Source organism: Nothobranchius furzeri, chromosome 15, assembly GCF_043380555.1.
Source record: "Nothobranchius furzeri strain GRZ-AD chromosome 15, NfurGRZ-RIMD1, whole genome shotgun sequence".
NCBI lineage: Eukaryota > Metazoa > Chordata > Actinopteri > Cyprinodontiformes > Nothobranchiidae > Nothobranchius > Nothobranchius furzeri.
This window is the reverse complement of record NC_091755.1, coordinates 52,647,542-52,674,050: the sequence shown is the minus strand read 5'-3', so window position 1 is coordinate 52,674,050 and position 26,509 is coordinate 52,647,542. Positions and strand designations below refer to the sequence as shown.

Sequence of the window (26,509 nt, the reverse complement as noted above, 5' to 3'; positions counted from 1 at the left end):
CATGTCAAGTCATGTTAGAAACGCAATTAGGGCGGCATAAATTCCCTCCGAGGGCCCCCAAATGGCCCCTGGGCAGCATTTTGGACACGCATGGTCTTTGCATCCTTCAGTGAGACAAATCAACACGTTGAACAGTGAAAGTAGCTTTAAATTGATCAATCTAGAAGAAAAAGGCAATAAAATCCTAACACGTGTCACAAGATGAAGTAAGAATTCAAGTGCATGAAGCACAGGATACGGGTGGATCAAAATTCAGCCTTTATTATAAGCTGAACCATAAAAAGCTGCAGGGCAGGAATCTCAAATACGAGACCAAAAGTAGCCAAAACTGCTAATGGGAGGAGAGTTGCCTCAGTGATCTGGGAGGAATAGAAATCTCAATAGGCTGCAAATGTTGGCAACAAATGAAATTTGTTAAATATCTCAAATGATTTCTCGATGCCCTCGCCTAAGCTGCACGGCTTTGCTCTATTGCTGCTGGAATTTTAAAGAAGTTCAAAGAATGCGAGAATGCAGGGGTTCTCAATTATAACGGTCCGAGGGCCACACACAAAAACGACCCAGAAGCAAGAGGGCCGGAGGGTGGATGTGTGTGTGTGTGTGTGTGTGTGTGTGTGTGGGGGGGGGGGGGGGGGGGGGGCTGCTGTTTGGATTGATGGCTGCATAACACACAAGCTTGCAATCTAAAGAAGGACAACACCTGTCCCCCTCCAGCTCGGCTGTGTGACCCTCACCATGTGACCCTCATGTCCATGCTAACTCTGGAGGAGCAGATAGGAAACAAGATCTCCTGTAACTTAAAATTAACCAAAGCTTCCTCCCAGTTTCTCCTTAAGCTGAATTAATCATCAGTTTATCGTCATGAAACAAAAGAATAAAGTGGAACAAGAACTTTTATCTTCTATTTCTCTCTACTTTTAAATTCTCCGTGTCTCTAAATAAAAGAGACAGATAATTACGCTGCAGCCGCCATCTCTGACCCCGCCCCCTCCCCAAGACCAGACGTCCCGACATCACAGCACTCGGTCTGACTGAGCGCTTCCAGGAGAAACAATAATGAACTTATGAAAATAATAACGCGTGTTTGGAGGAGCGTCCTCTGATCCTCTCTCTTGTGAGCAGACAATCTCCCTCTCTCTCTATCTCTCTCTCTCTCAGTCGCTGATCAAGCGAGCGGAGCGCGCCGCGCGACAACCCGCTCAATTAACATAATTAACGGCCCAAATCCGACAGAACTGATCGGGCTGATTCGGTTCTGGTTCTGTCTCAGGTTTTAACTCCAGCGCTCAGCCCTGCAGTACCACATTAAGGCAGACCAAAGTTTCCTACCCGGTACATGTGAGAACACCGCTCTGACAGATGTGGATGCTGCGCTGGTGCCGCCGTTAAAATAACAAAACTACATTCCACTACAATTGATTTTGGTCTTCTTCTATGATGCTAAACCGTTTATGCCCGCATTTGATTATTTTCATCAGCTCTACCCTGCACCTCCCGGTCGGCCGTCGGGAGTGGGGGGTGTGCGCGGGGTTTGGGGGCCACAAAGAGAGGGCTCGGGGGCCACGTCTAGCCCGCGGGCCGCCATTTGCAGACCACTGGACTATTGTGAGAAGACATCTGACATTTGTCGGGCATCTGGAAGTCATCTAGAACTTTCTATTTCAGCTTCTCTCAGTCAGACCATGGGAGACAACTGAGAGGGTCAAGCTGCAACTGACTGAGACAGGACCAACACAGCTGGAGGCAGAATATTCAATTGCAAACAAACTGAGACCATTTCCATGACATTTGCAAAACTGTTGCAGTTTATTTAGGGTTTTGTTGAAAGGCATCATAAGTACCAGTTTGGAGATATTCTACATTTGTGTTTTCTTCCAATTATGTGTCATCAACTAGCCGTCAACAGTCACAGCCCGGTGAGATATGAAAACTAGAAATGTGAAAAAGTTACTGAGCATAAAGCAAAAGCTTTATAAAAGAAAAGAAAAGAGAAAAGTGAAAAAGAAATCCTCTTGTGGCTTTTTCTCAATAGACCCATTTCCACGATCTGAACTTCCGGGTCCCTTTACATAACATTTACAGCATGTGCATGTCTTCATGTCACCGGCCAGGAGGACCGCTTTACAGCTACGTACTTGAGCTGGGGTAAGTACTCACAATGGCCCGGTAAAGTCATTGGGCGAGAATTGTGGTTAACTTATGCTGATTGGTTGTAACCAGGGGCGTGTCCAGGGAGTGGCCTGGGGCAGCACATGCCACCCTTGGAATCTGATTGGCCACCCCAGGTGCCAACACATTAATTTACCTTTAAATAGGCTTTTCATTGTCCACAAAAGGCTTGGGGGTAAAAAGAGAAAAGCATAACCATTGGTGCCACCCATGCACAAAGTTGTGCCTCACTTGGGCCACCCCATTTTAAAAGATCTGGACACGCCGCTGGTTGTAACTCAGCAGGAAAAGGTATCGGCAGACATCACCAAACAACCAGCATTTTTATACCTGGAAGTTACTGGTCAAGTGGAATGGAAGGAAGAGTACACAAACATTCACTCTGCTTTGAAAGTGGCAATTCTAAACTCCAGACACCAGAAAACACAGCAGAAACAGCTCCAGCGTCGTAATTTACGCCGGTCACACACAGCGCACCTTATAAACACGACCCTTCTTCTGGTCGGTGAATAGCACTTTCTACATCGCACAGGCCGCTCCTCTCACCCCTTGAATGAGTAAAATTACGACAAACTGACAGAATAAAACTTTGCTAATGTTATTAATGTCCGTGGATGCCGCTGATCAGTGATGTCACTCACTACCAAAATGGTCGCAACGTACTGACTTCTGAGCAAAATATTGAAAGGGCCGACGTATGGAGACACAACGCTGTCATATTTTCCTGGTCACTTTCAGCCGCTGTCGTCATGAACTTCAGGACAGCAGATTTAAAGAGTAAAAAGGTGAAAGGGCATGTTAACCCCCTAAATGTCATCAGCTTTTAAACTGTTAGGAGAAAATGCGTGTGCTGGCTGATGCATTAACTTCTCTGTCCCCCTGAAATGGTTGAAACTGAGTCAAGGATGGGCGGTGGAACAGATTTTTGCGAGCAAACATGACAATGACGGGCTTGATGTGTCACAGAAGAAACAAGCAGCCTCATCCATTATTCATCTGGGTAACAAACTGATAAACGAGGTAAATGAAGAGGAACAACTGCAGGGAGAATCACGCCAGTGGACCAAAAGAGACTTTTAGAAGCCAGCGGCGTCGCCGGCATCCTTAGGCGCAAGATAATCTGTGAGGTAAATCAGACAAGGGTCAAAGCAAAGCAGTGCTCCTCTACAAAAAGAGTAATGTGGAGCAAGTGATGCTGTGAGTTTTGCAGAAACGTGCAGGTGTTACGAAGGGGAGGGAGGTGGGATTTCACAACTCTGCAGAAATAACACATGTAGTGCCAAGCTGTCACACTGTCAATCACCCACCTACCATGTGCACCAAAGTACCCTGAAGACCCCTCGCAAATGCACCATCACAAAACAAGCGGCTTGGCCGGTTCCGGTTAAAGCCTCAAACAGTTGCATCAGTCAGCCGGCACGCACTCAGAGGGATACGTGATATCCCAGGTCTCACGTCATGCCAAATTCATGCAACACGATCTGCACGAGACAGCGGGGGGACGAATTATTGCCCCGTTTCTACGGCAACACATTGTACGCAGAAAACACCATGCCGAGGCCTGAAAACGAGGTGATTTGTGTGATTTTTATTTCAAAAACCATTCCGGTGATGATGGGAAAGTAAAGATGGATGGAGGAAAGAAAAAGTAAACTGAGAGGAAAACCCAGAGTTGGTGCAGGGAGAGGAAGAGGAGGAAGACTGAGGCAGAGTTTGACTCATATTGTCATTTGTAGGCTTTAGACAATCTGGGTCACTTCTGTTACCGTACTTCTATAAAGTGAGCAGAAACACCTCGTCTGCCATTCATTACCTTTCCTTTCCAACACCAAGTGAGCTATTTGCATTCTGACACTTTTACCTCTTCCGTTCATTTCTCCACATGCCACTACATTTCCTGCATGATACATACAGTACTGGCAGTTTCTACGCCGGCCGACCCAGGCCTGGACAAAACACCGGCTGAATCCTGAGCAGGGGGATATCTTTACAAATATCACGTTTCTTACGCTTTCTTTTTCCCTCGACCCAAGCTCCCTGCCTGCCTCTCAGATTTCCAGCAACAAACCCCCCCCACCTAACTTCATGATCAAATCCAGATCTTTGCCATCTGACCCTTACAAGCCCTTAGTGACTCCCCAGAGACCTGAGGGCCGATCGTATGTCTCACCTCTCCACAGCAACAAATGAACCAGACGCTCAGTGATTGGCTGTCATGAGATCTGTTCAATCATCGCTTATGGCCGCGCCCCACAATGTTGCAGTTCTTTGTTTCACAGAACAGAAGGGCAGCTGTACCGATCCGAGCAAAGATCTGTCCGTTTCAAGTCAACATTTGCTTCAAAGCGGGTTAAAATGAAACACAAGTCCAATTTTTCCATTTGGGATGAGTGTGAAAGTAAAAATGGCTGCAGCAGGACATGCTGGCTAAACTTGTCTGGACTCATCTGAAGAAAAATCCCCACAAACGAATTTTAAACCAGGAATCTCAACTAGTTCATACCGGGAGAAAATAAGGCTCTGACACCAGTGAGCTCTGCTTTCTGAAAAAGGGGCACTCACTCGCTGCTGTTTGTGAGAAAATATTTCATTCCAGTGGTAATCTCTGAATCTCTTTCACGTCTGAAGATTGCAGTCATTTCTGTGGAACCAGTAGCGACGCTCTCTTTCTTGGATTGTCTGTTTCGATGCTCTTTTCCTCGTCTGCTCAGCCTCGGTGGCTGGTGACGCTGAACACTCGGTAGTTTGGTCGTTACAGCACAAAGCAGCAGAATCCTTCAAAGCTGTCTACGACGAGCACGGAGTATTGAAAAATGAAGAAATGAAAAGGCTTCGTTGTTTGAATCCTGCCACAAAGACATTTAGATTTGACTATTTTTGACTGATTAGGTGATTCTATTATTTTTCTGAATAATTCATTAATTGTTCAGACTGCAAATGGTCCTTAAACACTAGATAAACACAGGGAATGTTTATTCTAATGTTATGCCAATAATAAGTAGCCATTTAAAAAAGTTCAAGGCAGTGGGAGTTTTACATCAATGCCCGGCACTTGGAAGAAAACTCAAATCCTATATACGGGTACAGTAGCTGGAGTCTTATCATCACTGTGAAGTTGCTAGGCAACCAGATTTTCCTTCTCTTTCCAGTTATTTTTCTAAACGAAACTAACCAAGTTAAAGATTTCAACTGAAATATTTACATTTCCTATATTTGACGAATCCAGTCCACCACTAGCCTGCAGGGTCGCGATGCTTCCCTGCTCCAACTCACCTGATTCATTTCTTAGCATGTGAAGATGTTAATTAAATATTCATTGGAATAAAATGTGTTAAAGCACTTAAAGAATGACTTTGCACACACTGAAGATACATTTTAAATATAATTTGCAACTCAAACAGGTAAAGATTTCATATAAGCCCAAGTAATGTGAGGCCGTACTTAGCGATGGGTACCGAATTCGGTACTTTTTAAGGAACCGACAAAATTCCATAGTACCGACCGAGCACCGATTCACGTCATTTGAAACGGTGCCTCGTTTCGGTACTCGTCCTTCATAACGAGAACTTGCCTAGACAGCTGCGCAAGAGCGTTATGTCAGTCGCTGCGAGCCAGTTGTAAACAGAGCATCAGGGTAGAAAGAACGCACGCTAACGCTTGGGTCCACTTCACTAAATGTGATGGGTAACTGGGTGATGATGAAACCAGCGACAGCGATCTAAGTGAGACATCCGCATCTTAGTCTGCTCCGGTAGGTAAATAAAATGTTTAAGATAACGTTAGCTTTATATGTTAGCTTCTGTTCCGCTAATGGTGCGTTCGCTTTCTCCTCGGAACTCCGCATTTCCGACTACAAGAACATGAACGCGCTCTAAAGTTTGGCTTCACTTTACTAAATGCGACGGGTGATTGGGTGAAGATGAAACCAGCGACAACGATCTAAGTGTGAGGCAGCATCGTTTTAATCTGCTCCAGCAGTTAAATAAACTGTTTAAGATACCGTTAGCTTGATATGTTAGCTTCCATTGCCACCAATGATATCAGCTAATGGTGTGTTCGCTTACTCCTCGGAAATTCCAACTTCCCAGTAGGAAAAATCAAATGAATAAGGACGGCAAAAGGAATGAAGATACACAGTAAATTTAGTTCACAGTAAAAATGTTTGCTTCAGTTTAATTATCAGCTTATAAAACTACAAGGATGATGTTAAAATACAAACAGTTGTATGTTATTTATCGTGATATTCATCAAATATGGTTATATATTGAGAAAATTTTATATTTAATTATAAAAGAGAAATAAAATATTAAACACTCAAAAGTATCTAAAATTGGTACTGTTAAGTACCGGTATCGATTCCTAGGTACCGGGAATTAGTACCGGATCGATTCAAATGTCAAAGGTACCCATCCCTAGGCGTACTACGTAAGTAACAAATCATTGTCAAAGGGAGGACTAGAAACATCAAAAAGGAATCCTCACAAAAATGACTTAATCAGGAATCTTTTAGTTGCGACACCCTAAACATGATCACTTGGTGTTTAGGTAATACTTGATTTCAGATAGTTTTTTCTCCTGAGGACACAGTTCTAGTCGATTCTAGGGGCCAGCAGTGAAGCTTGACTCTCTTAACATTAAATATGTTCAAAGACAAGCAACAAAACATCAGAGCTTGCTTATAGTTTCACAAAGTCCCGCGTGTCACTAAAGCATGACTTATACTTCTCCGTCAGCGTCGGTGCGGAGACACGCAACGCCATTATGCGTCAGCGCAAGGGCTCTCCGACGAGCTCCCAGAAGGTGACGGAGACCGCAATCTTGTGATTGGTTAGGATGCCGCTTTCTGTATATTTGTCACCAGCACCGCTAGCCTAGTGAACTAGACCAAATTCTTGCTTTGCAAAGAATGGTCTAGGCATGCTCCATTGGAACCTCAGCAGCTCCTACCAGGACTCTGGCTAGCCAATCACAGCTCTCTAGAGGGGTTTCAAACACATAAAGAGCTGTGATTGGTCCATAATGGTGGATCAATCATAGTGCTCTATCTGCTTAGTGAACAAATCACAGAGCTTTATCCGCTTTGTGGGCCAATCAGGGCACTCTATATGCCTGGTGGGTGGGATGATGCAACAGAGTGAAACAAGAGTATGTCACATTCATTGTCCAGTGGAATGTGGAGATCATTTGAAAGACAACGGTAGAACCCGCCCCACAACCGAGAGCCGTCAATGGAGCATGGCCAGACTAAATCTGGCTTGCCAGGCTACAGCACCACTGTAGCTCGGTTAAAAAGTAAACAGATATTTAGCAGCAGACCCCGAACAGATTGAAGAATATTGTGGAAAAAGTCCGAAACATTTATTCACCCGTGAGTGAACGAGTATAAAATACAGAGCAAACGTGGACGGAAACGATGGGAAATGTGGGTTTGGAGGTGGCGACCGGAGGAGAACGAAGGACAAATTTGTCCGTGATATAAAGTCTCTGAAGTATATAAACACATTAGTAAATACACTATTGGGAGCCGGATACATTAGATTTATGGTGGCAGGATACCACAGAAAAGTGCTACGCCCTCTGTTGTCCAGGCGGGAAGTGGCTTTGCAGCACGCTGCTGCCTGAACAGAAGTTCAAATGTGAAAACCTTTTCACACTCCGTGTGCGTCTCCCCGTTGTGGCGCTCATGGAGAAGTATAAATCAGGCTTTAGTCACATCAGCCAGCAGATATTAAGTTTGGGGATTTACCCGAACGTTCCGTGTAAGCCCGGGTAAATCTTGTGCTGCGTAAACAGGTTGTGACGTAATAGACGTGCATTGCCTGTGAGCTGATAACCGAGTCCCTTCCAATTGGTAGCATTTCAGATGCAAATTGGTAGTGATTTCGTCTCACAAAGTCACAGGAGAATTGCAACACCACATGTGATCTCACCAGGCCACATGATCAACGGCAGCGTGTCTCCAAAACGGTCCATGGTGTATTTTCTGTTTTGTTTACCTCCGCTGTGCGCTGTGGAGGCGTCACAGGTAATGATGTTTTCGTCTTTTTGTTTTTAAGTTAAGCAACTAGAATTCTGCATGTCTTCTATTTTGAAATTTGCCAGACGTTTTGCACTGCTCCTGGGTTTTACGTAAACTGTTGAGCTTCACACGTTCTGGAAGAGTAGCGCACAAAAAGATAGACCTGAAATGTGAATTTAGCAGAACAACGTTACACTACAGTTCTGACTATTAGCTAATGGCTATTAGCTGCGTATTAATTTTCGTGGACATTTCATAGACGTTAAACGGCACTCGTGCATCCCTAACCCGTATCAGTCACAATTAAGGTGCTAACAATCTACACTGCCTGGCCAAAACAAATTCCACCTGGATTTAACTAAACAAACAAGTACAAGCCTTCTGTTACTTTTAACTGCTGTCCGAAAAAAGACGTCAGCTGACTACCTGAATATACTGAATGGCCACGTTATTCCATCAGTGCATTTTCCTTCCCTGAAGGCACGGACATATTCTACAATGGCAATGCCAGGATTCATCGGACTCTAATCCTGGCAGATCTGGATCTTAATCCCATTAAGAATTTATGGAATGGGCTTGAGAAGGCTTTGCACAGAGGTCAGACCCTGCCGTCATCAATGCAAGGTCTTGGTGAAAAACGACTGCAACACTGGACAGAAATAAATCTTGTGACATCAAGAAGCTTATCGAAACAATGATGTGGTAGTTGAAGCTAAAGGTGGTCAATTAAACCTTAGGAGAACGTGACCTTTTGTTGCTGGAGACTTATTCTGCGTTCTCCTGATGCTCATTTTCTGTGTTTGTGCCAGACTTCTAAGTTTCTACTTTCACTTCAGATGGAGTAAAATGACTAATAAACAGAATTACGGTTGAAAATGACTTCATTTGGGTATGACACTTGAAGAATTTGCTGATGTGTATATTTTCTGTGAGAATGCACAGAGCAGCTTGGGTATGGATAAGATGTGCACGCTTACCGTGGCTTTACCTTTTCTGTGTGTGAGCGGGTCTGCGATTGAAAATCTAGGACAAACCCCTTAAGTGGAGAAATTGGAAAAGGGAGGGGGCGATCATCAGAGCCATTACTGTGTGATAAATGATTTGCTAGCAGCTGAGTTGGCCTGAGGGAAACATTGGGCAAAGTGCAAGTGTGTGTGTGTGTGTGGGGGGGTGGGGGGGGGTGGGGGGGGGGGCATTTAAACCTGAGGCTTATCAAGATCCCATGATGCTCACGTATTCTTAATGCAATCTGCTTCATTACAAGAGGGGAAGGGGTACACACACACACACACACACACACACACACACACACACACACACACACACACACACACACACACACACACACACACACACACAGTAGCACACTGTGCTGAATTCACACACTTCTCAAACACATGCATGTACCCACACACATCTGCTGAATCCAACTCTATAAGCACTTTCTTTCACAGAAATACACACACACACACACACACACACACACACACACACACACACACACACACACACACACACACACAGTAGCACACTGTGCTGAATTCACACACTTCTCAAACACATGCATGTACCCACACACATCTGCTGAATCCAACTCTATAAGCACTTTCTTTCACAGAAATACACACACACACACACACACACACACACACACACACACACACACACACACACACACACACACACACACACACACAGTATCGTACACTCACTCTCACATACACTCTGCAGGCAATCACATCTCCAGGGAAAAAGAAGCTGGAGCCAGGGCCAAGTTCAGAGGAGGAGGCAAATTAGTGCAGAGTTGAAAGAGCAGAAGTGTTAGACGGAGAGTGATGGAGAGAAGGAGGAGGTGTGGGGTTGGTTAGAGCGGTCCAGACTTGTGCAATAGACCCGCTGCGTCAACACAGGTAGAAGATATGTGATATGTGAAGATGGCAAAAAGCAGGAGAGGTGTGAGAATAAAACAAGACAGAAATTGTCTAAAAAAAACAGATTCATGAGTAAAAGAAGAAAAAAATATGTAGGATTGGATGTTAAGAGCTTGAAAGAGGGTAAATGAAAAGAGAGAGAGAAGAAAACACGGGGGAGCTGAAATGACAGTGAGGAGAGAGACTGCGAGAGGGTAATAGCTGGTGGGAGAGGTGCAAGCAGCTTCTGCCAAGATAGAGGAAGAACCAGAGTGGGAAAAGAGGGAGAGAAATTGAGCAACATCACCCTGAAGACCCCTTCTGTCTGAGGAGGAGTGGTGTGTGTTGGTTGATATGCTTGTCTACAACAGAACTACGGCATGTGCTGAGCCGACAGGTCTGAGAGTTGGTGTCAAGCTCCTCGGCTTGTCCATGGTCGAGGCTGGGGAGGGATTTCTGGAGCGATAGCCCCAAGAGAAGCGCTCTTCTTGCTTCGGTAAGACAGCCCTGCCTGCATGCTGGGCCTTCTGGCTCCAAACTCTGGATGAATCCCAACAAGTGAGATGCAGCTGGATGAGCTCTGGCTCAAAGTGGAAGTACTGAATCCCTGGCCAGCGTACGTCCTGAGGTGCAGACTGAATTACAAAGAGGCTGAAAACACACAGCAAACAGCTCCTTTCTCTGAAATATGTCTTCCTGACTCGCTGCTGTTTTGGAGGAAAATCAATATTCAAGTGAATTTTCAGCCATTTTGACGTTTCTGAATAAAATTATAAATATTTACTGCCTTACTCATTTAGGAACAGCCTCTGTTTGGATAAATAGAGTTTACATCCTTCTGAGCTGATTTATCCTGGTGAAAACTGTACTGGTTTACGGTTACCATCTTAAAACAGATCAAAACTCTAAATATTTACTGTGATCCACAATATTTCATATGATGTTGTATGTGTTATTAACTCTATGGTTATTTGGCCCTTTGGAGGCACTCAAGCGTCAAATTTGACAATAATTTCATCTTATTTTAACCAACCATTCTTGTTATGTTAAGTTGTTGGGGCATTTTTTGTTGTTGTTTTTTCTTTTTTACATTACATTTTTACATTACATTAGAATCAACGTGGTCGGCGTTTGAATAGCACCACACAAAACAAATACAGCAAATGTTTGCATGTAAATTCTCAATTTAAAAAATTGATACACTGTTTTTAAATATCAATTTAGTATCAAGACACAAAATTTTGCAATATTTCTGTGTATCAGTATTTTCTGTCATCTATAATAATTACAATAAAAGCCAGACAACATTTGCTATTTTTAAAGGGACATTATGGAAGTTTGACAGCCAAAACATGAATAGAAATAATAAATGTCTTCTTCATACATTCTCCTGCAATGCCCTGGTCCTGTATGAGCCCTGGCATTTTTACTGTGATTGCCTGTTTTTCTGTAAAATCACAGAAAAAGTATGGTGTCAGGTTTCCGCCAAAACCCGTGCAAGCGTAGCCAAAACCCGTGCACGCGTATTGTGCACATCGCGCGTGCGAACGGGACTCGCGCGTGGAGGTTAGAACCTCATGAGTGAAAATATACATGGCGAGGAGGTCATTTGTACACTGAGAGGGAGCAAACTGTGTCTGTGAGCGCACAAGGATGTGCACAAGTGACAAACCTCGTTGGCCAACGAGCACACGGCAGAGGAAAACATGCGCGTGGCAGCCTCACTGCGCGCTCGGTGCGGCAGCCTCACTGCACGTGTGGCAGCCTTTCTGCGCGCTCGGTTTCCGATTCTGCTCGCTCGGCTGTTGGGAGTTTTGGCACTCTGGAGGCGTGGAAGAATTAAAGTGCCAGAAACTGAGCAGTTGAACTTTCAATTTGAGAGCAGAATTTCATATCAAGAGACCATCTTTTTAATTTCAGAATACTATTTTATATTATTGCTCTCAAAACTTGTAATGCTTGCGCTCAAAATGTCTGCTCTCTTTCAAATTCACTCTGTTCTCCTTCAAATCTTTGTTTTTGCGCTCAGATTTAACCTTCTTACACTGGTATTGTCTTCTCATGTGACAACTTTTTCTCTACACGGATCAAAACTCCTCCCACAAGTCTGTCCCCTGCTCTCACGGATCTTGTCTGCTCTCGCTCAAAACTTAGAAGTACAATCTCCTAGCAACCGCTCAGCCAATAGAAAGACTTGTGGGACTGGGCGGGAACAAACCTCTTTGGGGTGCGCTCGTTTTGCGCTCTGTGGATTTTCCTGTGTGGCTGCCGCATCTGCGCACTAACAGCCTGGCTAATACCCGCTCTGATCTGGAGCGAGAGTTTCACCTGCACCAGCAAAATGGACCAGAACCAACAAGACGCTCAAGTAAGTTATTTTTCAAGGCTACTAGCTGCAGTTTATTCCATAAAATTGTTTTGTTATGCTACTTTTTACGACTCCTCACATTTAATATTGCAACAGGGGCACATAGCTAGGTGGATTAGGGTCCTACATGGAATAAAATGTCCGGTGTTTTATCCAGGAACTGGGGATCGAGTTATGAGGGGCTAGATATGTGTCAGGGAAAGATCCAAAAATGTTTTCTAGTGCCGTATTCCCCAGAGTTGGATAAGTGAATGAAAAAGGATTGTTTTAACCAGCGCAGTAATTCTTATCTGCCAGCAGTCTGTCTGCTTTAGATGAGAATAAACCATGTAACTTAATGGGAGGTAGTAGCATTTTGTGTGCAAAACTGTAAAATTACTAAATTATGATACCAGTTATTCCTGTTGAGCTCAATAATCATGTTGACTGCAAATGAAAAGTAAGAAGTAACACATTTGCAGGAGCCAATTTAGACAGTAGACAAATTTTCACTTAGGGTGGAATATCCCTTTAAATCAAACTTCAAACATGCACGTTAGCAATATACAGAATATTTTAATTACATTTCATGTTAATCATTATTGTTTACTTAACAATGATTGTTGGTCACTGATTTAAAAAAATGTCTTTAATAGGTTTCCTGTCCATTGTGTGATAAGAATTTACTCAGGAGTCTATACAACTGCATGCCAGCTTTTGTGGTGAAGGAGAAAGAGGACAGGTGCATGTTTTTACCCATGCACGTTGTACACAATATGTTATGAGAGTTTAATCTTTTTTTTTTGTTTGTTTCCACATCTGAACAGCATCATACTGGATGTGGATGACTCTTCCAAGCACTTAATCTGGTTAGAATTTTTACAAACATTTGTGTTAATGTGTAGGTTTTAAAATAAATAATAATAAACACAATGTTGTTGTCAATAGCTTATCAGACATCCTGAAGTTCCTACAAGAAAGAGTTGACAACACTAAAACCTTTAACATAATGTGACAAGGGACGACCTTTACCAGAGAGGTCTGAAACAGCGGGCCAGACAGAAGCAGGCTTCCCCCAAAAACCAGCTAATTGTTTCCTTTATTGGAGAACACGACATTGATGAAGGAGCACTACGCCGAGAGTTCCTAACTGGTATGTATTCCTTGCTAATGTCAACATACCAACTTTGAATATAGTTGAAAATGGCAAACTATCATTTCTTTTTTCCCAATAGAAATGATGCGAGGCCTTGAGTTGAACTTATTTGAAGGCGTTTCATGCAAAGGCAAAACCCCAAATATAGTATCTCTTACTACCAGGAAAACAGATACAGGTATGTACAGTATGATGCTGCTCTGCAGTGTAACTTGGCTTGTTTTGTGTTCAGGATCTGTGGGGAGATCATTGCCACCAGCTTGGTTCAAGCAGGACCAGCACCGAATTTCTTTTCTACTTGGTCTTACCATTTCTTGCGTCATGGACAAATAACAAATGAAGATGTGCCAGAGGTGACTGATAAGGAAATCCAGAACCTGATTCAGGAGGTAAATTAAACAGAATAATTTATTTTCTGTAAATTGTACTAACAAGTGTTTCTGATTGAAGGTCGAACGTGCCGAAGAAGACGCACTGACAGACCTTTCTGATGCCATTGTAGCATGTGGCTACACTGGTCAATTCACAGCAATTGCAAAAGGGCCATCATTGAGTAGGCTATGTTAATGTAGCATTAAACAAGTCATGCAATTTTTGAAAATTGAGTTATTACAAGTTCATTATTCTTTTTACTAGGGCCATCAGTTTGCATTCGGTGATGAGACTCATACCGATGCTAAGTCAGCTTAGAGAAGGACTGGCCATCTAGGGTTTGGATGAGCTGTTGCCACAACACCACCAGGCACTTCAGCCCCTCTTTCTTCCTGGGAACCTTAAACAGGTAAGTACAAATTCTTTAGGCCTCTGCAAAAAAACTATGTCCATTACAAAAACATATAGGAAATGCAGAGAAGCTGAAGCTGTTTTTGTTCCATCAACAGTTCTAATCGATTCTTATAAAAATACTAAGAATCAAATCGATTCACAAGTACAATAATCTGTTTGTTTAACAATGTTTGCCCCAATTTATTTTTTACAGCTATCATTTTTTTACAGACAGCAATTTTAAGTTTTCTTTAAGGAAGCTATCAGATGTATTTTTTATTCTAATATCATGGCAATGAAGTTTTACATATTTTTTAGTGGTATACATCTTCATTTTCTTATATTAATTTAGCTCTGCAGGATAAGCAGAAGCAGCCCTAACAGTTTTATCTTTTTAATTCACAGTATTTTTAAAAACGTCTTTTGTAGGTGGATGCAGACTTCGTTGTGGAGGCACTGGCTCCTCAGTACAGTGACAATGGATCAGTAAGACACAAAGGAAGTGGACATGATCAACTTTTTGCAGGACCTCTTGCAAAACCTGGAAGAAGGAGGTAGCCACAGAACCATGCAGGATTATTCCACTTTTACTGCTCATAATGCTTAGCTCTTTTTAAAATTGTTATGTTCAGTGCCTTGGGCTCCTGCAAAGGCAGTGGAAGGTGTTACATAAATAAAAATTGATTGATTGAGAAAATTTTGAAGTGTCAGAGAGACCATTGTGTTTCACTCAATCCCCCATCAAATAAAAAAAATTTAAAAATAAATTATATTTGTTTTGAAACTGATTTAGCCATTACACCTTAATTACAGAGAGGTAATCAGTACCTCAATCATGTTAGTGACACACTGATTTTTTTTCACCCTTCAGGAACAGATGACCAAGATGGGAGCCCATCAGATGGCTGTGGAGCAAAGCAGTTGTCAGTGCAAGGATTTTTTTCAGTGGGTTTCAGGCCAGGCACATGTGCCACTAACAGACACAGAAAGAGAATTTTACAAGATAACTAAATGTTGATCACGACAGTACCACCCGGTATGGACCACACTTAATCACCTTACCTACATGGCACGTTACTACATACACTGACTTTGAAAGTCAGCTTACTCAGGCAGTCTGTGATAGATTTGATTTTAGCAGACATTAAGTGAAAACAAGATGGCCACTGTTCTGGGTTCAGGTTACTGTATAATGGTTCAAATTTAACTTTGAATCCAAAAAGACAAATGGTTTTGTTAAATAATGTAATGTTTTGGAGCTAGAAAGCGACATTGTTACATGAATCCATAAAGTTAGGCTTATTGCCATTTCAAATACATGTTATGTATTTCTTTTGTAACATTAATAAAAGCACTGGAACTGATCTCTTGATTTTTTATTTCAAGTACACATTAATCTGACAAAGCAGCATTAACATATTCTCTGCACAATAGATAAAAGTTCCTTAGTGTTTGAACGCTCCCAATTTTGTGCCAGTAGCAACTGCAGTTCAGCATCTTAGGTGTGTTCTTGCTGTGTCTTTCTAAATCCATGCTTTCGTTCTTTTTTAAACACAGAAACAGTTTTGTTTACCTGTTAGTAGCTACAGTTTCGCCGACGGCTGCCGGCTTCTTCAGGCTGACGCTGTTGGTGGCGCGTCACTTCCTTCTCCGTTTATCTGCGGGCAGCAGAGACAACTGCCCGCAGATAAACGGAGAAGGAAGTGACGCGCCACCAACAGCGTCAGCCTGAAGAAGCCGGCAGCCGTCGGCGAAACTGTAGCTACTAACAGGTAAACAAAACTGTTTCTGTGTTTAAAAAAGAACGAAAGCATGGATGCAGTTCAGCATGCTGCTCTTCAGTGAGGGGACTGTCGAACTCCGGGACCACAGCAGCACCGTCCACATCTGGGCTGTACTCTGCAGCAACATCCCAGTCGATGTCTGGCTCTTGGAAATCCTGACATTACAACAAGAGAACAATGATGATGTTTCTATATTGAGCTGCAATTTGTCAACAAATAAGCAAAATTTCCTAAATTTTAATAGAAACCAAATTATCACATTGTTGTGCAGGATTACTATATGTCAAAATTAGATTAAAAAAAAATTACAAATAGCAGGGACAAGAATAACAAAAATTCAAAATGGTTTTGATTTAGAACTTTTACTATTTTGCAGGGGTGTAATTGTCATTTACTTGCATCACCGTAATTAAGTACAGTTTGCAATTTAAAATGTTTAACCTTTAGTAGGTTTTAGGGCTGGTTGATGAATAAAAGCATATTAATTTAAAAAAATCTAATCGATCGATAAATAATTATTTCAAAATTTTAAAACCGTAGAAGAGAATATATATTGAATTGCATCCCTGGCCATTTTATGCTATTTCTTTAAGCGACAGTCTGTAGTTTTCTGCCACTAGGGGGCAGTACGTACCTAAATCATAACAAACAAGCTACATTTTTGTGTTCCGTGATGAGCCTACCAATGAATAGCCGTAAAGGCCACCAAAAAAAGCACTGGGAGTGTTGCAGCACAATTTTTTTACGGGCTAACTACCTTGTCAGATCGTTCAACCTCCTGCAAAATGACAACAGGCACATCGGACTCCCTTTCATCAGTCAGCAGTAGAGAAATGCCATATTTCACATTCAGTATCTTTTAAAGCGGCGTTCAGTATGTTCATAGAGCTCCTCATTTAGCTTCATGTTTGTGTTTCAATCTTTATTGAAATAATTTTTTAAACTTCCTGTAGAAAGCAAGGAGATCGTGACGTAACAGTTTTTTTTATTTTTATATAACTTTATTAACAAACAAAGCTTACAGGCAGATGTAACTGCTGGTTGTTGGAACTGTGAGCTGCACAAAAACAGGCATAGTTGCTCCAATGACTGGATTCAAATTGGGTTTTGGAGTTAGAAACCTACTCAATATGGCGGTGAAGCAGTTACTCTCCAGCAGCCAATGATGTCTATGGTACGGCTTATGTACAGAGAAACATGCTGTCTAAAGCCTGGTTCATGCTTCTCCGTCAGCTCCGCAAGGGACAGACACGCACGGATTGATGGAAGCGTTTTGCTCTCATACTTCTCCGTCTCCTGGAGAGCGTTGCAAAGCAATTCCTCGGCAGGACAACAGAGGGCGTAGCGCTGTTCTGTGGTATCCTGTCATGTATTGGTCCAAGATAGTGTGTTTATATTGTATTTTTTGTGTATATAAGAGACTTTTAACACGGACATATTTGTCTCTCATTCTCCTCCACCTCTTCATGCGCTCGCCACCTCTAAACCCACGTTTCCTGTCATTTCCGTCCACAAATAAAACGCTTGCTGCGCATCTTCTCTCTCCTCCAGTCACGGGGGAACTAAAAGTTCATGTTTTTAGAGTTTTTTCGCAAGGTATTCTTCAAGCTGCTCCGTGTCTGCTGCTTGTTATCCTCGGCTCTCTTTATGTTTTTGAGGGTGCAATGGCGGCGCTGTAAACAACAGCGGCATCCTGACCAATCACAAGCTTGCGTTGTCTGTCTCGACTGATGGCTGTTTAGAAAAGAGAGCTTTACTCCTTCCGTCCTTGCGGAGCTCTCCGGCAGGCACGCAAGGACGTCGCGTGTCTCCGCACTGACGCAGACGGAGAAGCATGAATCAGGCTTAAGGCTACGTTCACACGGCAGGTCTTAAAAATCCATTCAGAATTTTTGAGTAAATTTAATGTTTTGTGTGGTTGTTCACATTATAACTGAAATACAACAGCAAACACTCTCCTGCGTTAAAGTTAAAAGTACAGAAGAGAACAAGAACTCACATACTAGGAGCTCCGTGGAGTCTGAACTGAGAGGTGGAGCTGTGATCCCAAGAGCTTCACTGACAGACTTCATCCACAATTCCAGGATCACACCTGTCAAGTCTCCTGTTTTGAGCTGGAAACTATTTTTTAAAACTAAACTATTTTACTCCTTATTCTCACAGTCGTCCCATGTTAGTATTTTCCCTCACTTAAGCCGCTTTCACATCTGGGTCGGCATGGATGCATTCGGAACCAAATGTTTTGTTCGCATATGGCTCACATGTGTGTATTTCGTTCTAAGGAGACTTTTTTTTCCAGACTACTTCCCTCGGAGGTCCGGCTGGTGCCGAGCAGACACTATGGACTGATTGGCAGCTGAAACTCACACCTACCGCCTCCTATTGGGGAGTTGGATCAAACACCGGGGGGTTTCCGCATATGCGATTACTTTTCATCCTGGTTGCTGTTTAGCCCACATGAAGCACTGAGCTGCTGTCACCCGCTCCGCAGCAGAGGAGGACAGCAGTGTGTGTGTGTGTAGCAGCGGTTATAAGGACACGTCTGCAGCGGAGGACACTACAGCGCTGAAGTAGGAAGGATTAGAGGAGAGCAGATTATTAGAGAAGCGCAGTGTGTGTTGGTGCAGCGGTTTGATGAGGAATTATTGTTTAGCATAGGCGGACACCGCAGACTTCTTCCGCGCGTCTTTACCGCCGCCCACATGCTCGGGGATTTCCGCATTCCTGAGAAGCCCTGGGAATCACATGTGAACAAGAAACCACCCGTTCTATTCCGAACTCACGTGGCTGAGCCCCGACCATAGCAAAGCATCAAAAACCGGAACCAGAAAAACTTTTAGCGCTGAACTCACCTTCAAAATTAAATGTTAACCCTAACGTTTACAGTTGAAGCCATTACAACATGTTTGAGGTAATTTGGCCACTCCGGCTCTCTGTAGTGGTTTCCCAATTACACGAGGGAGGGGTAAACAGAACTCCGTTGGTAACCACGGTGAACAGGCTTGATGAAACATGAACGAATATCCCCAAATAATTAAAAACCATGAAGCCAAATGCAAAGTTTAGGGCAGAACATTGACCCAGAGGTTTTCTGATTGAGCAGATTTGTGAGAATACATGAAATGACCGCTTACAGACGGAGCAAGCTAGTTGCTAGCTTATGTGGCTTGACTAGTTATATCAATACAAAGTCATCTTGTTTCTCGTTTAAAATTATATTTATAATTTTAAAATATCTATATATTGCCCAGCCCTAGCTGTAGCCTATACTACACTGCTTACATTATTTCAGAATTTAATTTCACTATGTAAAAAAAAAAATACAGTCAATTGCAGAAAGCCTCTTTCTAAGATGAATAATAAAGCATCATTGGAATAATTTAATTTCAAACCACTGAATAAACCAATGCAGATGTCAAATATTTACATTTCTACACTTAACTTACCTTGACATTTCTTGATGAACTGTAGACCGAGGGATAGTCTGTTAAGGTGTTGTCGCTGGTGTTGTGCGCTGTGGCACAGTTGGTGTTTGTTGCGGGCCCTCTGCTTGTAGATGAGCATTCAGTAAATCCATAAGGTTTCTCGTAACTTCTCGGATGGAACCAGTCTAAAGAAATAAAACAAAAAACACAGAAAAAGTTGTATTTGGTTATACAGCAAATGGGAAACACCTACAAATTGAAAAAAATTGTAATTGGCTTGCACATTTATTGAAATTTATCAAGTCCAAGGCCTACAAAGCACTTTACACAACAGCCACACCCTTTTCACATGCTTACAGTGGTGATAAGCCAGATAGTAGCTACAGCTGCCCTGGGGCACACTGACAGAGGCGGGCCTGCTGAACACTGGCACCACCGGTCCCTCCGACCACCAACAGCAGGCAAAGTTGGTTAAGTGTCTTGCCCAAGGACACAACAGCAGCACTCTCTGGTTGGAGCTGGGATGGAACCTGCTGTTTATCTGGCCCTGACCCACGCCTGTTCCCTGACCATGCACCAACCTGCTTCCCTGGATTACCATGAGAATTTCAGGACTAAACTTTTAATAAAGCTTTTACACATTTTCTTATTTTCTGGTGTCATTACAGGTCCTCCACCTCAGCCATTACATTCATTTTCCTCTACATCTTCTGTGGTTTAACATGCAACAGCGAATTGTGCTGCATCATGGTACCACAGACTGTGTAATACAACATTTCGCGCATTTCACAGAAAACAAATGTTAGTTCGCTTACACCAGAAATACAACCTTACTCATTGCTGAGACTTAGAAACAGAAACTGTTTTTGTTTTGTTACTGCTTATGTAACCCCAGACTCAGTATTAGTAAGTTAGGCTCATTATGTTTAAAGACCAACGGCTAGGTTTGACAGGATTACAAAAAGAAATAATGCAAGTGCAAAATGAAATGGAAGGAGGCAGGAATTGAGCAAAAATAGAAATTGTTATTTTGTTGGGGAAATTACTACTGGATTACACTCACTTAACATAGCATTAATATTTTCAGAAACATACCAACAGATTGAAAGCTAGCTGACGCGCCAGTCAGGGCAGGTGTTGTGTCAAAATGTGTTTCCCTATCAAAAACGGTTTTCTCCTACGGCTTTGGTCAAAATTTTCCATCGTTCAATTATAATGAGTTCCACTTTTTAATAACATTCTCTTACTTTGATGACCCATCTTGTTCATTACAGCGCGAGAAAAACATTGGGATATATTTATGTCGATGGATGAAACACATTTTGATAGTTAGCAGTTAGATGAGGAAACAATGTTCATGGAGTAAACGCTAACGAATAACTACTGTAATGTCCAAAGAGCTAACTATTAAAAACAAAGGTGGGAATACTAAACAAAAAACATCTACACTAGGTCCAGAGCTAGCATTGGGGACGAGTGATATGTTAGGGTAAAACTCAAATCTGCTGAGGCCATTTTATGAAAGTTGTAGCTATAGTGAATAACCTAATCCACCTAGCTATGTGCCCCTGTTGCAATATTAAATGCGAGGAGTCGTAAAAAGTAGCATAACAAAACAATTTTATGGAATAAACTGCAGCTAGTAGCCTTGAAAAATAACTTACTTGAGCGTCTTGTTGGTTCTGGTCCATTTTGCTGGTGCAGGTGAAACTCTCGCTCCAGATCAGAGCGGGTATTAGCCAGGCTGTTAGTGCGCAGATGCGGCAGCCACACAGGAAAATCCACAGAGCGCAAAACGAGCGCACCCCAAAGAGGTTTGTTCCCGCCCAGTCCCACAAGTCTTTCTATTGGCTGAGCGGTTGCTAGGAGATTGTACTTCTAAGTTTTGAGCGAGAGCAGACAAGATCCGTGAGAGCAGGGGACAGACTTGTGGGAGGAGTTTTGATCCGTGTAGAGAAAAAGTTGTCACATGAGAAGACAATACCAGTGTAAGAAGGTTAAATCTGAGCGCAAAAACAAAGATTTGAAGGAGAACAGAGTGAATTTGAAAGAGAGCAGACATTTTGAGCGCAAGCATTACAAGTTTTGAGAGCAATAATATAAAATAGTATTCTGAAATTAAAAAGATGGTCTCTTGATATGAAATTCTGCTCTCAAATTGAAAGTTCAACTGCTCAGTTTCTGGCACTTTAATTCTTCCACGCCTCCAGAGTGCCAAAACTCCCAACAGCCGAGCGAGCAGAATCAGAAACCGAGCGCGCAGAAAGGCTGCCACACGTGCAGTGAGGCTGCCGCACCGAGCGCGCAGTGAGGCTGCCGCGCGCATGTTTTCCTCTGCCGTGTGCTCGTTGGCCAACGAGGTTTGTCACTTGTGCACATCCTTGTGCGCTCACAGACACAGTTTGCTCCCTCTCAGTGTACAAATGACCTCCTCGCCATGTATATTTTCACTCATGAGGTTCTAACCTCCACGCGCGAGTCCCGTTCGCACGCGCGATGTGCACAATACGCGTGCACGGGTTTTGGCTACGCTTGCACGGGTTTTGGCGGAAACCTGACACCATAAAAAGAGAGATGCTCGGGTCGAGCAGGCTGCTTCATGAGCGTTCACGCTCAGGCATAGCCAGTAGCATTTGCTATCCGTAGCCTTAGAAGCAGAGCGAGAGGTAGTTCCACTTTGTCGCTGTTCCTAATGCCTAGTGACAACGCTAGCTACATTTCTGAGGACCCTTAGCTACTTTCTGTAGAACTTTCTTCTAGATATGTCCTGCAAATTAGCAACAAAATAGCCATTTTCGCTCCGAACTGTTCTTTGGTTTGACGTTGTTTCAGCTGTCATCAAGGATATAAATGTTACAGATACAAAAGACTTCACTGGCGCTTTAGCTCACCTAGTAAGACATCAGACTCTCGTGCAGAAGACCTGGGTTCGATTCTGGATGTGAACATGGTTCATTTAGAGTTTCTGTTTTACATTAATGGTATATGTTTTACAGCAGGGGTGTCACGTCCTGTCCTGTCTACTCAGGTTTTGTCTGTGTCTCCGTTAATTGCTCTCACCTGCCTCTTGTTTCCCAATCACCTTAGCTCCCGGTCCTCCTGTATTTAAACCCCGTCTGTTTTGTGTCCTTTGTGGAGTCATTGTTTCAGTGTCCAGCGTGTCTCTTCAATAAACCTATGTTAAACGGACTCACCTGTTCGCCTTCTTCCTCCCTGCACTTGGATCCTCCTCTGATCACCACCTCGCTGCCCGGCACGCACGTGACAAGGGGTGCCCAATCCTGGTCCTCGAGGGCCGGTATCCAGCATGTTTTAGTTTTAATTCGGCTTCAACACACCTGATTTCAATCAGCAGGTGATTAACAGGCTTCTGCAGAGCCTGATGAGATGCTGCATAGGTGATTCAACCAGTTAATCAAGGGTGTTGGAGCAGAAAAACCACAAAACCTGCTGGATACCGGCCCTCCAGGACCAGGATTGGGCACCCCTGTTTTACAGTAAGATACCCAAATTTTTATTTGAGACTCGCCGAACGGCATTGAATTCACAGATAAAAAAGATGTGGGTTCAACTTTCATTTTGTAACAATTTTTCAAGCAAGGGAAGGGAATGATCTGAGCATGCAGGAGGACTGACCCGTCATAAACCTTTGTCGGCTGTGCTGAAGAGAAAGGTACAGAACCAAATTATTTAATTAATTAGCTGCACGTTCTCCTGTCCTCTGTCCTCCGGGCCACACACACACACACACACACACACACGGGACTGTCTCAGCTGTTATTTTCGTTAAGGAGTGTGCACGTACAGCATGTGCTCCTCGTGCACGAGCCTACTATTGAAGCTGCCGTTACGCTTTTGGCCTGAGGGGGCAATCGCGAGCATTAAAATTCAAAACTTCGTAAAGTCCCTTTAAGACTGTTATTGCAAATGTCAGATAGAAGGATGTGAAACCTGCTGCCACCTAGCAGTCAGAGTTTGAATTGCACCACATAAATTCAGCGCTTTGGGCTTCCTGACAGGGTTGCGGAAGGCGCTTTATAAATAAAGCTTTGGTTGATTTGATTGATTGATAAAAGAAGCACAGTTAATATTTGCGTGTACATTCTCAATACAAGAATGTATACACTGTTTAAAAATATTTATTCAGTACCATACTGTGAAATGTTGCAATATTTGAGTGTATCAATAAGTTTGTACATCCCTAGGAAGAACAGCAGCGAAATTTAAGATGATGGAATGGTTTTAAGAAAGCAGCAATCCACATTTTGGCTCATCAGAATGGATTATTTGTGCTGCTCCCTTCTAAGAAACATCTCAATAATATCATTGCAATGTTATTTATAAACCTGTATACTGCCTTCAGTGAGTCTGGATGGACACTAAGTGCAATTTCTTTCTTATTTTCAGATTGCAGTTTGATTTAACAGCAAATACGAGACATGGAAGAATAAAATGGGTTTCTCAGGCAAGTGTAAATAATTAAGATTAACTTAGTAGCTGGTGATACTTAAGCCATTATCACGAAATGCCAACCTGACTGTAAGGATTTTTGAAACAGTTTAGCATGTTTTCCTTTTAAAATTTGGAGACAGAAACCGTTTTAGGATGTCAGCAGTACATTTTGGTATTGACTGTGTTGAAAGAATAAACTGGTAAATACCAGCTTTGCACAGATACACACTTCCAAATGACCAAAACACTCTTTCACTCAAATAAAATCTATCACCAAACTTTTTCCTTGTTAATCTGACTTCTTTCGACTGACTTTGTCAATTATAGAATAATGGCTATCTCTAACTAGTTCCTTTATAGGACTTTGTAAGCTCACTGCAGCCGCTTTATGGTGATGTCTATCTAAGGATTCATCCCCTTATCTTTTACAGTCTGCGGTATTGAGAATGGAGTATTTACAACAGTGCACAAGTAAGCAGGACCTTATAATAGGAGTTCTATGTGAGATCATGATGGCAGACAATAAACCGTGAATAAACAGATAAACAAAACTGCAGCACAAAGACCTGAAATGATTTTTTATCAGTGTTTTGGTCACAGTTTCAGAATTATCTCACCTCCTGTTGTTCCTAAGTTCATAAAAATGGCGTTCTTTATTCTTTTCAACACTACAAGAAACAGTGTGTCATGTCGGACAATAAACAGAGTTTTGAAACCCCAATTCTCCACAGCCAGGAAAGCCCTGATATCTGACCTTGGCTCAAAGCCGGATTTAGCCTCAAAGCCTAAATAGCTGATGATGCAAGACGTAACTTAGAGCAAGCTTGATCATCCATTCAGCAGAGTTTATCTCTCCTCACTCCCATATCCCCAGTTCAATAATCTTGACTCATCGACCACTTCTTACCCTATTGTCGATAAAGCACACTATAGCCTTTTAGCCTCTGCTTTGGCTCTGTAAGGAACAAACAAAGAAAATGACCCCCGAGGACTGATGGGAGACCCTAAAAACAGAGGCAGACGCTGGTGATAAAGCCTCACCAAGGGGCTGAACACAAAGCATTTTCTTGTGCCACGTTTTCTTCTCGTACTCACAAAAATCTAGTTGGTATTCATCCACCCAGTTACTGTTTGAAAGGGGATTAACAAGGGGATGATTTATAGGTAGAAGGACTGAGATTACTGCTCGAGTAAAGAAGAAATGATTTGGTCACTGCTTCTTTTCTTCTCGGTTTCTTCGTTCTCCATTGTATTGATCAGCAAATCAGCTGCTCAATAGACAGGTACTGCTCAACTCAGAGAGGCGAAGCTTGAGGTAAAAGAGTCCCTGAAACTGTCAAGAATATTGAAATAGGCAATTAAATCAGTCCATCCAGGAAGATGAACAGCAAAGGACAGGCCGGAAGTCATAGAGGCCTATCCAAACTAGGAGGGAGGAAGAGTTATTATCTCCCTTAAGCTGAGAGGAACTCAAAATAATTCACCTGGAAATCAATTTCCATCACGTCTATTACAGAACGTTGATAGACCGAGAAGGGAAGAAAACCAAAGAGACAAACCAAAGACTATCATTTCCTCTTTTTTATCCTTTCAGTATTTTTCTTCCCTCCTTTCCTGACCAAAACCATTTCCACAGCAGAATGCTCCGGCCACCAAAAGACACCTGCAGTCGATCATGATAAACAGCCCGCATTTCTCACATTTGTTCCTTTAAAAACCACAGAAGCAGGATGAGTAGGAGCTCCAGTCTCTGCCTCTTCATGGGCTGCACTCAGCTTTAAATCACCACAGAGAGACATAAAGCTCATGAGAAACAAAAAAAAAACTAGCATTGACACTTTCGAAGGACAGCTGGTGGAGCATGGACCATTTAAAGATGAACCCAGTTTTCACTTAAGATTGTAAAAAAACTTTTTAGCTTTGGTTTATCAGAATATATGGGGGACGATACGATACATATATCACAATACATGAGAGACGATACGATACATATATCACAATACATGGGAGACGATACGATACATATATCACAATATATATGGGAGACGATATGATACATATATAACAATACATGGGAGACAATACGATACATATATCACAATACATGGGATACGATACATATATCACAATACATGGGAGACAATACGATATATGTATATATCACAATATAAGGGAGACGATACGATACATATATCACAATATAAAGGAGACGATCAATTTATATATCACAATACATGGGAGACAATACGATGTATATGTAACATTACATGCGAGCCAATACGAAATATTATAAAACTAAAAGGAAAATAGCATTTTCTATTTAAAAAAATGTTTTTTCATTGGGAAACTCAAGTCAGACCAGTGCTATCGCGAGATTATGCTGTTCTATCAGAATGAAGGCTGTAACAACTACTGCCACCTAGCAGTCAGAGTTTGAATTCCACCACACAATAAAAAAATAAAGCACAAATAAATATCATCA

General features: G+C 42.4%; 1 protein-coding gene and 2 long non-coding RNA genes across 14 annotated transcripts in view; 1 reads left to right on the top strand and 2 right to left on the bottom strand.

Annotated features, from left to right (window-relative positions):
* The window catches only part of agrn (agrin), a 391,168-nt gene that overhangs the window by 249,013 nt on the left and 115,646 nt on the right, over window positions 1-26,509 (bottom strand). The window lies entirely within an intron of this gene.
* On the top strand, window positions 11,820-15,971 carry LOC129165092 (uncharacterized). Of its 4 annotated transcripts, XR_011516710.1 has the most exons (7): window positions 11,821-13,314; window positions 13,394-13,598; window positions 13,681-13,954; window positions 14,052-14,154; window positions 14,238-14,382; window positions 14,796-14,920; window positions 15,238-15,970. It is a non-coding gene; the product is annotated as an uncharacterized lncRNA (long non-coding RNA). The 4 variants fall into 4 exon arrangements; XR_011516708.1 differs by having other exon boundaries at window positions 11,820-13,314; window positions 13,681-14,154; window positions 15,238-15,971; XR_011516709.1 differs by having other exon boundaries at window positions 11,822-13,314; window positions 13,834-14,154; window positions 15,238-15,969.
* Window positions 16,071-23,041, bottom strand: LOC129153187 (uncharacterized). Its single transcript, XR_011516712.1, has 3 exons — window positions 21,240-23,041; window positions 19,597-19,760; window positions 16,071-16,305 (listed from the first exon to the last, which is right to left on the bottom strand). It is a non-coding gene; the product is annotated as an uncharacterized lncRNA (long non-coding RNA).